Below are 15,160 nucleotides of genomic sequence, written 5' to 3'. Positions count from 1 at the left end.
ATCACACTGACAGTGTAGATATTTACCTGCAGGGACAAAAAATCTTATGTAGCCCTCTTTTATTTGGGCTTCCTTAAAGTTCACACACACACACACACACACACACACACACACACACACACACACACACACACACACACACACACACACACGAAAATGGCTTAAGCTTTCATGTTTTACACTTGGTCCAGAACAACGGTTCTGCTAATTTACAAAAATGGTGACTAAGCAAAATAATTGCTTTTCCGCCTATCTCACAAGAGCTAGTTAGTGAGGCCACAGGGGTTCATTTTAGGACCATTTTGGTGTCTTCACAAAAAGATGGCAGTACATACAGAGATTGTGATGTTGCTGCCGTAAGTTGATATCTCTTACCTGTTTAAGTATGTAATAGATATACATTGATCAAAACCTTACACTCTGATTTTTAACTCACTCACTAGCTGAGTCAGTAGTAGCAGATCGCTGCAAAGTGAGGAAAACAATAATCACATTATTTTATGAATGTGAGTAACACTAATCTAACCAGACAATATTACACCTGTAGCATTTCAGGAGTAAGATCGATTTACAATACCCCAAAGCGATTGTACACAGTAAACTGTCAATTAAAGAACACAGTTGCATAGCTGTCAAAACAATGCATACAAATTTGCATGCCCTATGCAGGATAAACATATGAGTAAGGACACCAAAACAAAACTTACACAAGCAGTACTGTCACCCGTTAAGTTATGTATCAACAGTGATGCACAATCTCTCTAGACAAGTCCACAATAAACTACAAAGTATTTAATAAAAGCAGTGTTTTGAGTGACGCAGTATGGTGTGTTTTTAGTGAACTGCTCTTTTACTGATCTTGTCTTGATGATATAACAATCAACAAGAAAACTAGAAATTATGCAACATGGCTACTTTGCAGTATGATGTATTTGTAGGGGCATTTCAGATGCTAATTTAGAAATTCTGTTGCTGTCTTTTGTAGTTTACTGCAGACATACCTGGCGATCGTGTGTACAGTCACTTTGACAATGGATCCTGAACAGCCAAGGACATAATGTTGGCTGTATTGTTTAGACAAGTATATGTGCCCAAACCATCATAAAAAAACACATAGTTCCCATGGACAATACTGGACATTAGTAGATTACTGCAATTGCTACTGCAGTGAAAAGCACTGAGGGTGTCTCACTTAAAGAAAAATGCTAAAGTCATCCTCTCTTCCAGTGGGCATGGCCTAAGCCTTTTAAAAATAAAATTATCGCTTCACAGTTCAAAAAAATGTTCTTATCTCTAGAACCATATGTGCTATTAGATAATAGTAAATTGCAAACTGTTCAGCACAAAGCGACCTTTAGATTGGTTGCATTTATTCAATTCTAAGTCTTAAACTGCATTTTATACACCACAATAATTACAGTAAATACAAAGTTTAAATGTTGTATAAAGAGATTACAAGGTATCTAAGAAATCATATAAGTAATAAACACATGCTGTCAGCAGTATTCTCTTCATCCAGCTATCAGTTTTTATATGAGACTGAGCAATTCTGTCTGGGTCACATGATTGCTGGGATTTTTAGAGAAATACGAACATGTACTCCTACTCAGAGGTGATCTCTGCCTGACATACAAGGCCATGTCCAACCCAGAACTGATGGACATGCTCCACCTAAAGAAAACCATATCCCCTCGAGCCACACGCTCTAGGGATCTAAACCTCACAACAACAATAAATAGGATGTGCTGGAGGGATAGATTCCTGTTGCAGAGATTTCCCATACTTTGGAAAAAGATTCCGATCTACATTAGGCAGAGTTCCTTGCTAACACTCTTCAAGAGAAACCTTGACGAGTGGATATGAAACAGAAAGTTTACCCCGGGGATCACTTCAGTGGCTCTGCTGGACAGAGACACAGGGAACTAATGTAAGGGGGCGGCGAAAGCCACACATTCTGGCTAGGCTTATAAATGCCTTCGGGCAGATAGCCTAGTACCTACCTATGAACCTATTATTACAATACAAATAAATAGTATACAAATAATACTCAATATCTCTATCTACACTAGACAGATGGCAAATATGCATACAGTTGTTTGCCACTATATAGGCTTTAAGTTGAAGTCTTCTAATACCTTGTATGTATCATAGATTTAGTATTATTAATGCAAATATGAACAAACAATAATTGCCTAGAGGCATCAGTAGGATGCAAGTGCAGAATTGGCTGAAGACATCGCTAGGCTGTAATGAGCTAAGGATGTGTCCAAAGTATGCCAGGACCTCCACTCACTCTTTATCCCAAATACTAAATCACTTCTCAGAATCCAGAAAATCCTAACCCTTGGCCTAACCGTATCCCCTAGTCCTATGGCACTAGGTTACTACAAAAAGGGTAGCTGATTATTTATACACTGAAATTAACCATTTACCTTATGTACATTGCATCCTCAAATCTATTTCAGCCCTCTGGTACAAAGCAATCCCTAAATCCCAGCCCAAAGAAAAGGCCTTACTGCTCTTTAAAAGGGTTGAGGTTAGGTTTAGGGTTAAGCTTAACATTAGGGCTATACTTAGTGTTGGGTGGTTGTTAGGAACTATGTTGATTGTTTTGGACAAGGTTAACATAGCTGTATGGAAAAGGAAGCTCATATATGGGACAGGTAATGATTACAATGAAATCAGCATCTGAAAAACAGTGTACACAGCTATACACATCAGGTGGGAATCAGGTTTACCACAGACCCTCATTCTGCAGTATTTTAGGGTTTCCAGTCAAGCCAGTAAGCTTGCCCTGGGTGGAAAATACTAGGGTAGCTTAAGAGAAGTTCTGGAGATTTTCATTTAAACTATTCAGCAAGTCAAAACTCAGAATATTTATACATCCCAGCTATGAAGTGTTACTCTTCATTGTAAAGAATACACACCTACAGTACCTGATTGGTGAATATCAGTATTCTAAGAAACCCTGACTGGTGAATATCAGTATTCTAAGAAACTATGTTTCTTTATTTTAGTTTTTGTCAGGGTGGTAAGACCATTAGGCAGAGCAATGTACATTTTCAAGAGTGATCTGAAGGTCTGATCAAATTAACCGATCTGGATCCACAATGTGCAGGATTGCCACCATTTAAGTGGGCCAAAATGGGACATGAGGGTGTGCCCAATATGACACTGACCACACCCTCTACCATGACATCACTACAGGAGTGGTGAAGGAGATGCTATTATTGGTACACCAGCTGGCTGGCTGCTGGAATAGCTAGCTGGTTGGTTGGCTGCTGGAGTGGCTGGACACTGGAATGGCTAGCTGGCTGGCTGACTGTTGCAGTGGCTAGCTGGTTGGTAGGAGTAGCAGCTGGATGGATGAATGGCTGGATGGATGGATTAATGGATGGCTGAATTGCTGCCTAGATGAATGGATGGCTGGATGACTGGCTGGCTGGATTGCTGGCTGGATGAATGGCTGACTGGCTGGCTGAATGAATGGATGGATGGATGCCTGAATGAATAAATGGATGGCTGACTCATTAGGAAAAATAAAACAAATCTCGGTCTTTTTCTTTAGAGGCTGTAGAAGTACTAAAAACAAGCTGCTCTACAGCTGTGATCTTTGCAGGGCTCTTCCTGCCCCGATCCCCACCCCCTTCATGAATTGCAGCCAATTGCTGCATGATTTAAAGCACCTGGACCTAACATGGAACAGCTCTGCCTGCAGGTCTGGGTTGGTGATGTAACTGAATTGCTGTGGAAAATCCGGAAGTAACTTCGACTTTTTCCATGGCAATTCAGTGTGATCAAGTCCCACTACTTCTCACTGTGGTCAACGGGATGAGGCAGCTCAACCCGTGAGTGTCCCACTGATAACAGGATGGGTGGCAACCTTAACAATGTGTGCATAAACAGTGAAGCAAACTAGCCCATATCTATGGGCTATAGCTTACTTACGACTCCTTATTATCTTTAAAATACTCTGACATTCATTTTTCTTAAGAGTGCTCCCTAAGGTTGGATCAGAAAACCAGTTTAGTTTTTCCTTTACCTGGAGCATTAATGGAATATACAGGTATATAGCTCATATCAGTTTTATGTAGAAAATCTCAAGCATGAAATTTTAAGGTTATGAAGTAAAAAAAAGTGCAAGCATGTGATATTACAAATGAACAAATAACCTTCAACACAGTGCATTGAAGTTCACCGTGAATCATTTCTGTTATGTTGCATTGATCTGAATAAAGATTAAGGTAGATGGAATCAAAGGAATCATGGGAAACACAAGGCTTAGACCAGAGACCAGGTGTGCCTTGTCAATTACCACCCTCAGGCTCTACTAGCCTTTTCAAGGACATCGAGGCCTATACGTCCTAGAATGTATTTTAGGGTACCACACAACTGTCTGAGCTATGTTTAAAAGCCTACAGGGAAATGTATCCCTTGATTTGCAAGGGGAGATGTTGGGTGATGAACTACTCTATCTCCATTTAATTTTATTTATTCCTTGATACAGATAGAGTTCTCTTTTATACTGTTAGTTTCACTATCTGACACTTTGAGGAAAAAGGTCTCAGATAATAGGATCCTTGAGGGAATAGAAAGGCAAACAAGGCATAGGTCTCCCCTCAAGAGTCTACATGACACTAAGTACCACAATGGCAGGAGTGTGCAGTTTGAACTCATCTGACTGAAGGTTGCTAAAACAGGGCTTAGTTTTGAGCTTTTTTATTGGTTAAGTTGTTTAAATCAGTTTGCTATCATTTGCTACATAAGCAAATTCAAGCCATCTGCTGATCTCTGCAAAACTTAAGTAGAATTTTTCATTGTATCTTGCACTTTTGAACTGCATTTTTACCATATCACTGCTTATTTGAACTGTTTTTTTTTTTTCTGAAATTGTTGCACTTTGTTTGCTGTAGCATACACTAGATTCAGACCTGCTGAATCTAGTTCTGTTTGAATAACTTGAGTACTAAACCAGGCCATCTTTTGCTGGAGAGGGTTCCTCTGCATCCTATTGGCAGGAGTGTGCAGTTAGAACTCATTTGATTGAATGTTACTGGAACAGGGCTCAGTTTTGAGCTTTTTTACTGATTAAGTTGGTTAGATCAGTTTGTGCTCATTTACTACATAGCACCATGTTTGCGCATTGTGCACTGCCGCTCAGCGGTGGGCACTGTTGGTGGATATAGATGCAAACACTTTTGCCTGCACATTTTCCCTTAGTACTCTGCTGGTGCTCCATCTGTGAGTTCTCTTGATTGTCCCTCACTGACAGGTGATACATTCAGTGAAGCTCCTGAGGTACCAACACAGATCAAACCCACTAGCCCTTCATCTTTTTTGTCCACTTCTCCTGTCCTCTACTTTACCTGGCCCTTCCTGTCCTCTCCCTGTTTTTGGACCACATCAACTTACCTAGCATTATAGACAGACAATTTCCCACAGTTTCTCCAGCCAGCCTGGTCGACATGGGCATCCTGAGGCAATGGAGCAATTGCCTCGGGTACACTGACAACCCACTTCTTCTAGCCCACACAAATTCATTTTGTGGGAGATACATCTTTATCAAGAACCTAGAATCCAGGCTCTCTCACTCACCATTCAGTTCATCTGATACTAAGCAGGTTGTCACCATGCACACCTCACCTCCTGCACCTACCAAACCAACAACACATAAGACAGAGGTCCTTACAAGAAGCTCATCTAAACATCAGAGACCTCCCAAACACAAGCAGAGGCACGCTTCACATAATACATCCTCTGCAGAACATAGTACACATAATATATCACACACCATTGTCTCACCAGTCAAGCCGCTAAGGCATAACACAAAAACAAATATCTTAGTCATAGATGACTCAGTTGTGAGACACACAGATGTCCCTTTCACCAGGTTGGATAAGGAAAATGTCACAGTCAGCTGTCTGTCAGGTGTCAGGATCTGCCAAAACATGCACTGAAGTCTCTCAGCAACAGGCACTGTTATGGCTCTGTCATAGTCCATGTTGTGTGAATGACTTGAGACGTACCTCACTGGATTATATGAAGACCGACATGACTGTGCTCTCTGAATATGTGTCCCAGGCAGGTATGTCCTTTGCTGTAAGCATCATTTTAACTTCACCTAGGATGATACCTCAATACAAACAAAAAATGATTGACTTCAACTATTGGCTTAGTTTCTGGTGTCATTCAAAGGGGATCCCGTATCTATCAGCCTGGGATGACATGGTCGACAAACCTCGATGCTTTGCAGAGATGGTCTTCATTTGTCACCCCTGGGATTTCGGTTACTCACTAAGGCTCTTGCCATCCCCATAATGCTTTTTAGGCAATGTCCCAAGAACACAATTCCTGATGTAAAAATACCCTCTAAAAACAACCTCAAAGTTATGCTGCTAAATGCTAGGAGTCCAAGAAACTGCACTCACTGGAAGGAGTCCTCACCCTGGAAGATCCTGACATGTGTGCAGTCACTGAGACCTGGTTTAAAGCTGCAGACAGCACCCCAGCTTTACCAGGTTACATTTCCTTCCTCATGTTCAGACCACAAACTGAAGGCATGAGAACTAAAGGAGGTAGTGTTTCAATATTCAGTAAAGATAATACACCTCTAGACTAGTTAAAAGTAGATATCTACCCTTCACAATACAAGCACACCTTCCTTGTGCATTAAAATCAATGCCAAAGAAAATTGAATTTTCTACATTAAAATCAACAGAAAAACATTAAAATAAACAAGAAACATCTAAGGCCCAATAAAAGAAACTTAAAGTCCTTATCTGCTCTCTCCCTGCCCCTATTCCCCCGCCCCCACTACTCCTACGGCCCTCCCTCATCTCGCCCCTCCCCCCCCCCCCGCCCACTACCTCTACCCCACCTAACACCACTCATCCCTCCCATCCCACCCCCCACCCCCCAGCAGAACTGTCACCCCCCCTCCACTCTGCCACCCCCCCTTCACCCCCCCCTCCCACCTGACCTACCTCCCACTACTTATCCCCATCCCTACTGCCCTACCTAGCCTCCCTCATGACTGGGTATCCCCCTATCCCCCACCCCTCTTGATTTTTTACTCATAAACCTCATCCCTAGTTCCACACCCTTCTGGCTCTTTCCCCATTTCTTAATATCTCTACCTCCCACCTAATTCACTAGTCCAACCCTTATCTACCTTCCTTCTCCCTAGACCTCCTACCTCCCCCCCTCTAATCTACACACAGGTACACCTCCCCCCTAGGTCTAGAAATCTCACACATTTAAAAAACTACATCCTACTAATTAGACTACTAAAGTACTCCATTATTTGAGAACAGCTTAAACTAGGAAAAAGAACTCCAAAACCCAGGCCATCATAAAAAAAAATCAGACCCTCTACCTACATCACCACCTAACCCAGGCCCCTCCCTAAAGCCCAGACCCTAACTCTCAAGATTAGAGTATTAACAATTGCTCCACCTTTGCTCATCTATACACTCAATAATACCAGGACATAATGTGTTTATCAGATGTCATGGATATACCATCAGAAGGTTATGACATAATTATCAAAAGGATGAGGATAATATCTCCCCAACAAATAACATCCAAAGGTAGCATCAAATACAACAGAAAAGATCCAGGATCATGAAACCAAAGAACTCAAACCCATCACAAGCGCATTCACACCCAACCAAAAAGTATTACCCTAAACTGATAAAAAGTTAAACTAATTAAACAAACCATAATCTAATCAGGCAATCAGCCAAACCTACTAACCAACAAAAACATTAGAAAATCTTGAACAAACCCTAATATAGACTATATAAACTAACACCAATGAATAATATTCTTATCTAACAATAATATTATTGCCCATCTAAACTATCCACTCCCTTCTCTGGTTTTAATTATTTCAAGGCAAAAGGAACCCATAAATATCGCTTTCTCACATGCACAGCAAACGTGAGTATAATTGACTGGATTCTCAAAAATGACAATATACCACAGGGACCCTGCTTAATGACCTAATGACCTTAGTGACCACCTTGACACCTCAAAACTATACATTTAAAAAAAGACTCCCCCATATAAGACTAGAGATACTAGATTTTCTAAAAAACGCAAATGTTCAAATCCTACTCCCCTGATCTAGGAACTCTTAGGCTAGCAAACCTTTTCCCTTAAAAAACCTTCCTCAAGATACTGGCTCAACAAACTCCAACATCCCTTTTCTTCCCATTAAGCTCCATGCTACTAAACTTAACTTTCAGAACTAAAGAAAAATACAGAAGCTAAAGACACTAAAGAAAAAAATAGAAGAATTAGAAACCATAGTGGGAAGGGTGAAACAAAAAAAAGAATTAGACATCAAGTTCCTTCAGCTTCAGAGAAAAAACAAAAAGCTGTTAAATCTGATAAAGCAACAAAAAAAATATTACAAACAAACAAAAGATACCAATAAGTATTATAATCCTAAAAAAATAACTACTTTTCCCATCTCCTCTACTAGTCCCCTACCCCCACAACCCCACCCTGACAACTCATTGACAAATAGCCAATTCCTTTAATCCTTTTCATTGAGACCATCAGTCCATCCGGTCCCAGCTTTGCAAGCCTCCTCCTCCATAGCCTCCAATTCAAAATACACTACAAATGAACTGACTAACCAGCAAATCTCCACCTCCTTCATTTCCTCCCCTCTTGAAAAATTGAAAACCAACCAACCAACCTCAGCGGCTCCTCCTGCCAACCCTACAATAGCCTCTCCATAGCCTACCGGCACAAATACCCATATCTGGACTTGATCATCTGATCTATCCTATCTATCTCTCTAATTCTATCTATCATCCCCCCTATCTCCTCCAGGGCCCTCCACAATCCCTCAACTAGAACCCCACCTCTATAGGCCCCATACTAGCCCTCCTTATGCCCAAAATTATCCATAAGCACCTCTGTACATATACTACCACATACCTAACACATAATACCCACCCACGCAACCAACAGCCCCCCAAACGCCCCATCTTCACACTCTTCTTGCTCTTCTTTCCTTAACAAATCAAATCAACAACAATAAAACAATAAACTAATATCCTCTAGCTCTTTCTAGATCAGCCGAGAAAGTCAACCACCAACTACTGCTTCAGGCACTGGAAACATTACAACATAGTAGTAAAGTAAACTAACCCTGGTTATAATGCCTCTCTCTCTGAAGAAAACAGGCAGCACAGGTTAAAAACAACCTATCCAACCTACCCCTTCAATTATATGAATTGTCCCCAAGGATCATCCTTGGTCTTTCTTTTCTCCATATCATCATAAGCCCTACACTCAACTACTCCAAAACCAAAGCCACTTCAATATGCAGATGACTCTACACTAATCTGCTCTGATGAATGAATCCCCAAAAACAAACCTCTCAACCCAAAACTGCTTCTGCTGCTGAAAAATGGTTCTTGGGAACTTAAACTCTTACTTAACCGGCACCTGTGGACCATCCTGTATCCACCTGACCATAGACCATAAACTTAAATTTGATATACCATAAATAACTATTAATTAAAAAACTAAAATTAAATGTATAATGTATAGAATAAAGGCCTTCTTAACCCATAGAACACCAAACTGACTACGAACTAACTCACCTACTCCACCCTCTCTACACCCTCCCAATATTCTCCCTTCCTAAACAAGAAAGAACTTAATAAGCTAACAACTACCTATAATCACCCTTAAACTATTCATAACCTACGCCTTTTATCATCTTCATCACTGCCTAAATTTAAGGTCTCTTCTAAGCCTAAAACTTCTCCAAAAATTCATAAAACTCACAATTCAAATTTTTTCAAAATTCTTTTAAGGCCTTTAAAAATCCCCTCACTGAACAGAATGCTTACACTGAAGCAACCTTAACTCCAAGTAGGTCTTCCAAAAGTCCTCAAAGTCTTCAAAGTCTTCACAAAATGGTGTGGTGATGCACTATATGTATGCATATGCCATATATGCAAAGGAATGAGCAATACACCAAAACAACCCAAACTTTCTGAGCTCTCAGCTTCATTTCCAATTTTATCACATGCTATAACTGAAAAACAAATGGTTGCCCCTGTTCCTCTCCAGACTAACAAGCTATTGCCCCAGTCGTACCTCTAGGGCCTCTTGCCTCTGCCTAAACCCAAAAAAAAAAAACACCACCCTATTCTTGTCTTCTGTCTGGCTGTTCTAATCTGTATAAATGTAATATTATTATTATTCTCTTCTTTCTTCTTCTGGTCTGTGTAAGCATCAGTGTATTTATTTGTACTCACACTTTGTTTAGGCATTTATGTAAATGTATTAATCAGTGTATATTATCTGTGTAACATAACAAATGTTTTTTTGTAATAACTATGACCTTTGGAGCTTTCTCCCGGGCCTCCACTGAAAATGGACATGCATCCAGTTGGACTAGCCCGGTCAACAAATGTAAAATAAATAAATAAATAAATAAACAGCACAATTCCCTTGAATTACTTCAGGTGCAATTGACTGTAGGTAAGACCCCTCTTCAGGTCATTGTCTAGAGGACTCGCTCCATGAATCAGGACATCCACTAAGAGTACAGGTTAAAACTAAAGGACTGTGACTGACAAAGTTTTCTGACGACTGCGATCAATCAAGATACAACCAAACACCCTGGTTTTGGGTTAATTTAATTACCTGTCCATAGACTGGGTAAATTATACATGTTCAAACTCACTTGCCCAAAATTTTCTGGACTTCGTTAACTCAATGCCCTGGACCAGCTGTTTGACACACCCACAAGGGGCTCAATCATCCTGCTCCTGATGCTCACCAACATGGGGGACTGCTGCACCCCCCCCCCCCCGCAATGTGTGGCCATCCCTGGTGAGATCTGACCACAAACCAGTCTCACTAGAAGTAACTATAACATAAGACTCCCCTTAACAGCAACAAGACTAAAAAACTTCTTCAAGGCCAATTACAACCTCTTACTTGTCAACATAAATAGCTTCATAGCCCCTCCCCCCACTGATAGAACAGAAACGTATTCTGAGTTATACACCAATGCTTTATACAAGCACCTGTACAGTTGTATTGACTCTGCTGTATCTGATAGAACCAAAGCAAGATCTTCCAAACAAACTTGCCTGGTGGACAACTGCCATTACTAGGCTATATAATAGGAGAAAGAAATTGCTGTCTACAAGTAGAAAGGAACGGTCCCAAAACTGGAAACGATTGCAAGAAAAGTCATCACTAGAAACTGGAAAAGTGAATTGACACCATTAGTAACATAATTTTTCAGCATTCCAAATGAAGTTTGTCAATTAGAGCTACTATCAATTAAGGAAAGAACTTCAAGAATCATTTCTTATACTTCATGGATGAAACCTAAACAACTCTTAAATAAACAGATATTGAACAAGCCAAAGGAAAGGTAACTCTCTACAAGATCAATATCTTTAATATTTTTATTTATGTAGACACCATGTAAATAGTTGTGTGTGTTTTTTAGTGTGTTACTTATGTACTTGTTTATCCTTTCAAATGTGATAAATATTATAATGTTATATTGTTAATTTTGTTATAAAACTTAATAAAAACATTTAGAAAAAAAAACGGAAACACTCCCTCCTCAACTTAAACAAGCAAATAAGACTCCTAGTGAAGTCCTCCAAAGCTATCTATGAATCCAAATTAGCTTCCCTAACTAAGGATAACCCAAGGCATTCTTTAATTACATCCGTAACCTCAAAATTAAGGCCCAGATCTGCACTGAACTCGTAGTTAATGGTACCACATATATAGAACCTGTGAAAATAGCAAACTTGCTGGCTGACAGGTTCAGTGAAAACTTCACTCCAAGTCTCTGCCACATATACCCCAAAGCATTCCTAACACTTGTCTCCCACCAAGTATCTCAGAGTAACAGGTCTTAAATGCTCTCTCCAAGGCCAAAAATGCAACCTCTGTGGAACCAGACAGCATCCTAGCTTTGTTCTACCTGGGTTAAAACAGGAATTAGCATCATCACTGAGCACGTTTTTCAATCACAGCCTAAGCACTGGCTTCATCCCAGCAGAACAGATAACAGCTACGTCATCCCTTTGCACAAAGGAGGTGCATCCATGGACCTTGGGAACAACAGACCAATTAGCCTGACAAGCCTTATCTGCAAGGTCATGGAATGAATCATCATGGACCTTATTAGCAAAGATATAGGAAATTTCCAAATGCTCGACCCTACCCAGTTTGGCTTTGTCAAGGGGAGATCATGCTTGTTAAACTTGGTGGACTTCTTCGAGACAGTCACCAAAGCCCTAGACAAGGACAAATCTGTGCATAAGGCCTACCTAGACTTAGCCAAGACCTTTGACACAATCTTCCACTGAGGCATCATTGATAAACTCACCCAGCTGGGTATCAACCTATATATTGTCAGGTGGGTTGCAAAGTGGCTCACTGATAGAACTCATATGGTCAAAATAGGGGACTCCACCTCCTCCAGCAGACCCATAACCAGTGGTGGTCCACAGGGATCAGTTCTGGCCCACTACTGTATGGAATCTACTTCTTCAAAGTACAGGCTAAAACTAAAGGACTGTGGCTGACAAAGTTTGCTGATGACTGCAAACTGGGAGCGATCACTGAAGCCCCTAGTGATGTCAACATCCTGCAAGAAGACTTGTGCCAAAGTCATGATCTTAAACTTAATGCAAAAAAATGCATTATCATCCCCTTCAACAAGGGTGAAGTTCTTGAAAACTACCACATCAATAGTAATACCCTAAGCACACAGTCAGTGGTGAGATATCTGGACACACAGGTTGATAGCAACCTTAACTTCGATCACCATGTCTCCACAGTGGTAAGAAGGGCATTTTATACTGCTCGTCTCATAAGTAAGGGTATTGCCTTCAGAAGAAAAGAGGTTATAACCCCCTTGTGCTCTTCCCTCATCAAGCCAATAGTAGAATACAATGCTCCATTCCAAACACCTGCAGCAATTGGAGAGACCACAAAAGTTCCTTACAAAGAAAATTCAGGGTCTTCAAGATCTGTCTTATGCAGACAGACTGAAATCATTGTCACTTTACTCTGTGTCATACAGACTTCTCACAGGTGACCTGTGCCTTGCATATAGAGCAATCTCTGATCCAGCTTTAATGGAAATGCTGCATATTCGCAAGTCAAATGGCACATGGGTCACTCACTCAAAGGACCTTAACCTGGTATGTGACATCAACAGAACTTGTTGGAGAGTCAGATTTGTCTCACAGAGGTTGCCTCACTTTTAGAGCAAGCCTCCTGTTCATGTTAAACAAAGCCCCTCATTGGCCCTATTTAAGTGTAATTTGAATGATTGGATGGGTAACTGGAAATTCACCTGAGGGGTTCCACCTGTGTCCATCTTGGACAGGGGCAATAGGTGCTGATTTTTGTTTCTGCCTGAACCAGACACCTTTGGGAACATGGGTTGAACTTGGCTAGGCTTGAAAGGGGCCTTGGGCCATTAGCCTAGTAATCTCCTATAGATCCTATGATCCTATACGGAAAGTGATTCAAGCCTTTTCTGATATCTAAGATTTTTAAGGGCTGGGAAGCTTTGATGCTCTTTTACACCTGCCTTCAGCCTTGTGAGGCATTTTATATTCGCATTGTGATGAGGGGTTCTGGCCTTACAATGTAGTCTAATTCCTTCCTTCCTTTTCTGCAAAGATTAGGTTTATCTGTTGATACCAGAGATATTCATTACTGAATTGGTGTCTTTATTTATCCTAGAGGGGACAACCTTATCAATGCATTTTTCTAAATGAACATAAAAATCCTTGGCACAGGTGGCTGTGTATCTCATTTCTATTTTAGGGGTACCATGCCAGACTTTTGTGTTTTTGTCATATGGTTGTAAAACTCCTAGTTTTTTTTAAGTCTGTAAAGAAGGCAATCAGTTGGTGATCAGACTTAATGAGGGACCAACCATAGGCAGGGAGCACTCACCTCCATGGGGTTATGAATGTTTTGAGCCAGGGAATTCTCATTCCTTAATCTAAGAAATGTTGTACATACCTGACATTAGAATTATGAGTACTCCAGTCAACAGAGAGATAATTGAAGTCACTAAGGATAGGAATCCACCTCTAACAGGGATGTTTTCTAAGAATACCAGGAACTTCACATGATCCTGTGGGCCCATATAACAAAATTTAAGTTGACGTCTGACTTGTCCAAAGTAAGCTGGTGTTTAATGAATCCACTTGGTCGCTCATTGGGTATCACTTTGGATGGGGTGAAATACTTGGCAAAAAGGTCACCATTTGCCACATAGTTGAAGGACACCGTAGCCAGGCACATACCTCTCAACTGTACAGATATTTCCAGAATGTCCAGATTTTTGCCTCATATTTTTGGTGTGTTCCTCCTAAAATCTGTACCTTTCTGGCAAATAGCTGAGGATTGAATTCATTAAATAATGACAAATATTTGAGTTTAAGACTCCACATCCTTCAGAAAATTCACACTAAAGCAAAACCTATTATTCTATCAACTTTCTAAGTTTGTAATATCAATATTTAAAATTTGCCCCTATTTCCCCCCATCGTTTTAGGCTTGTACATTTTTTTTGCTCTAAGAGGTTGAGAGGTTTTGCCAGGCACATAGGAGGTGCTCTTATTATAGATGAACCATGTATGAGTCACTGACAAAAACATATTAACATTTCAGATGCAAAAGTGCCTCCAAATGAGGTAGTTTGTTATTAAGACTCCTGTCATTCAGAACAGCCACCTTGATCTGTCAAATTTATGATTTGATTTGTTGGTTAGATTAGGATGTTCATTAGATGATATCTGCATAAAAATGTGTTCTGGTGAAATTTGGGTCTGCCTACTTATATTGGAGCACTGATAAAAATGAATAAGTTTAGTAAGCCATGGATGAACTTCCCCTCCTAATAAATGTTATGTCTGCAGTGTAAAACTAAAAACAAATGCTAAAAGCTGTCACATTATAAACTGAGGAATACAGATGTTTACATTAGAATGCAAAAGTAAAACAAAAAAGAAAGGCGCATAAAGAAATACAGAATGTCAAAAAGCATGTATGTGTGCCTTTAAGACTGAATGAAGCTAACCATTAAGGGTTATCTGATTTTTATTTATTTATTTATTTGCAGTTGGTT

This window comes from Protopterus annectens, chromosome 11.part0 (assembly GCF_019279795.1).
Source record: "Protopterus annectens isolate FY-2018-M chromosome 11.part0, PAN1.0, whole genome shotgun sequence".
Lineage (NCBI taxonomy): Eukaryota > Metazoa > Chordata > Ceratodontiformes > Protopteridae > Protopterus > Protopterus annectens.
The sequence above is the reverse complement of the archived record's forward strand: the minus strand, read 5'-3'. Positions refer to the sequence as shown.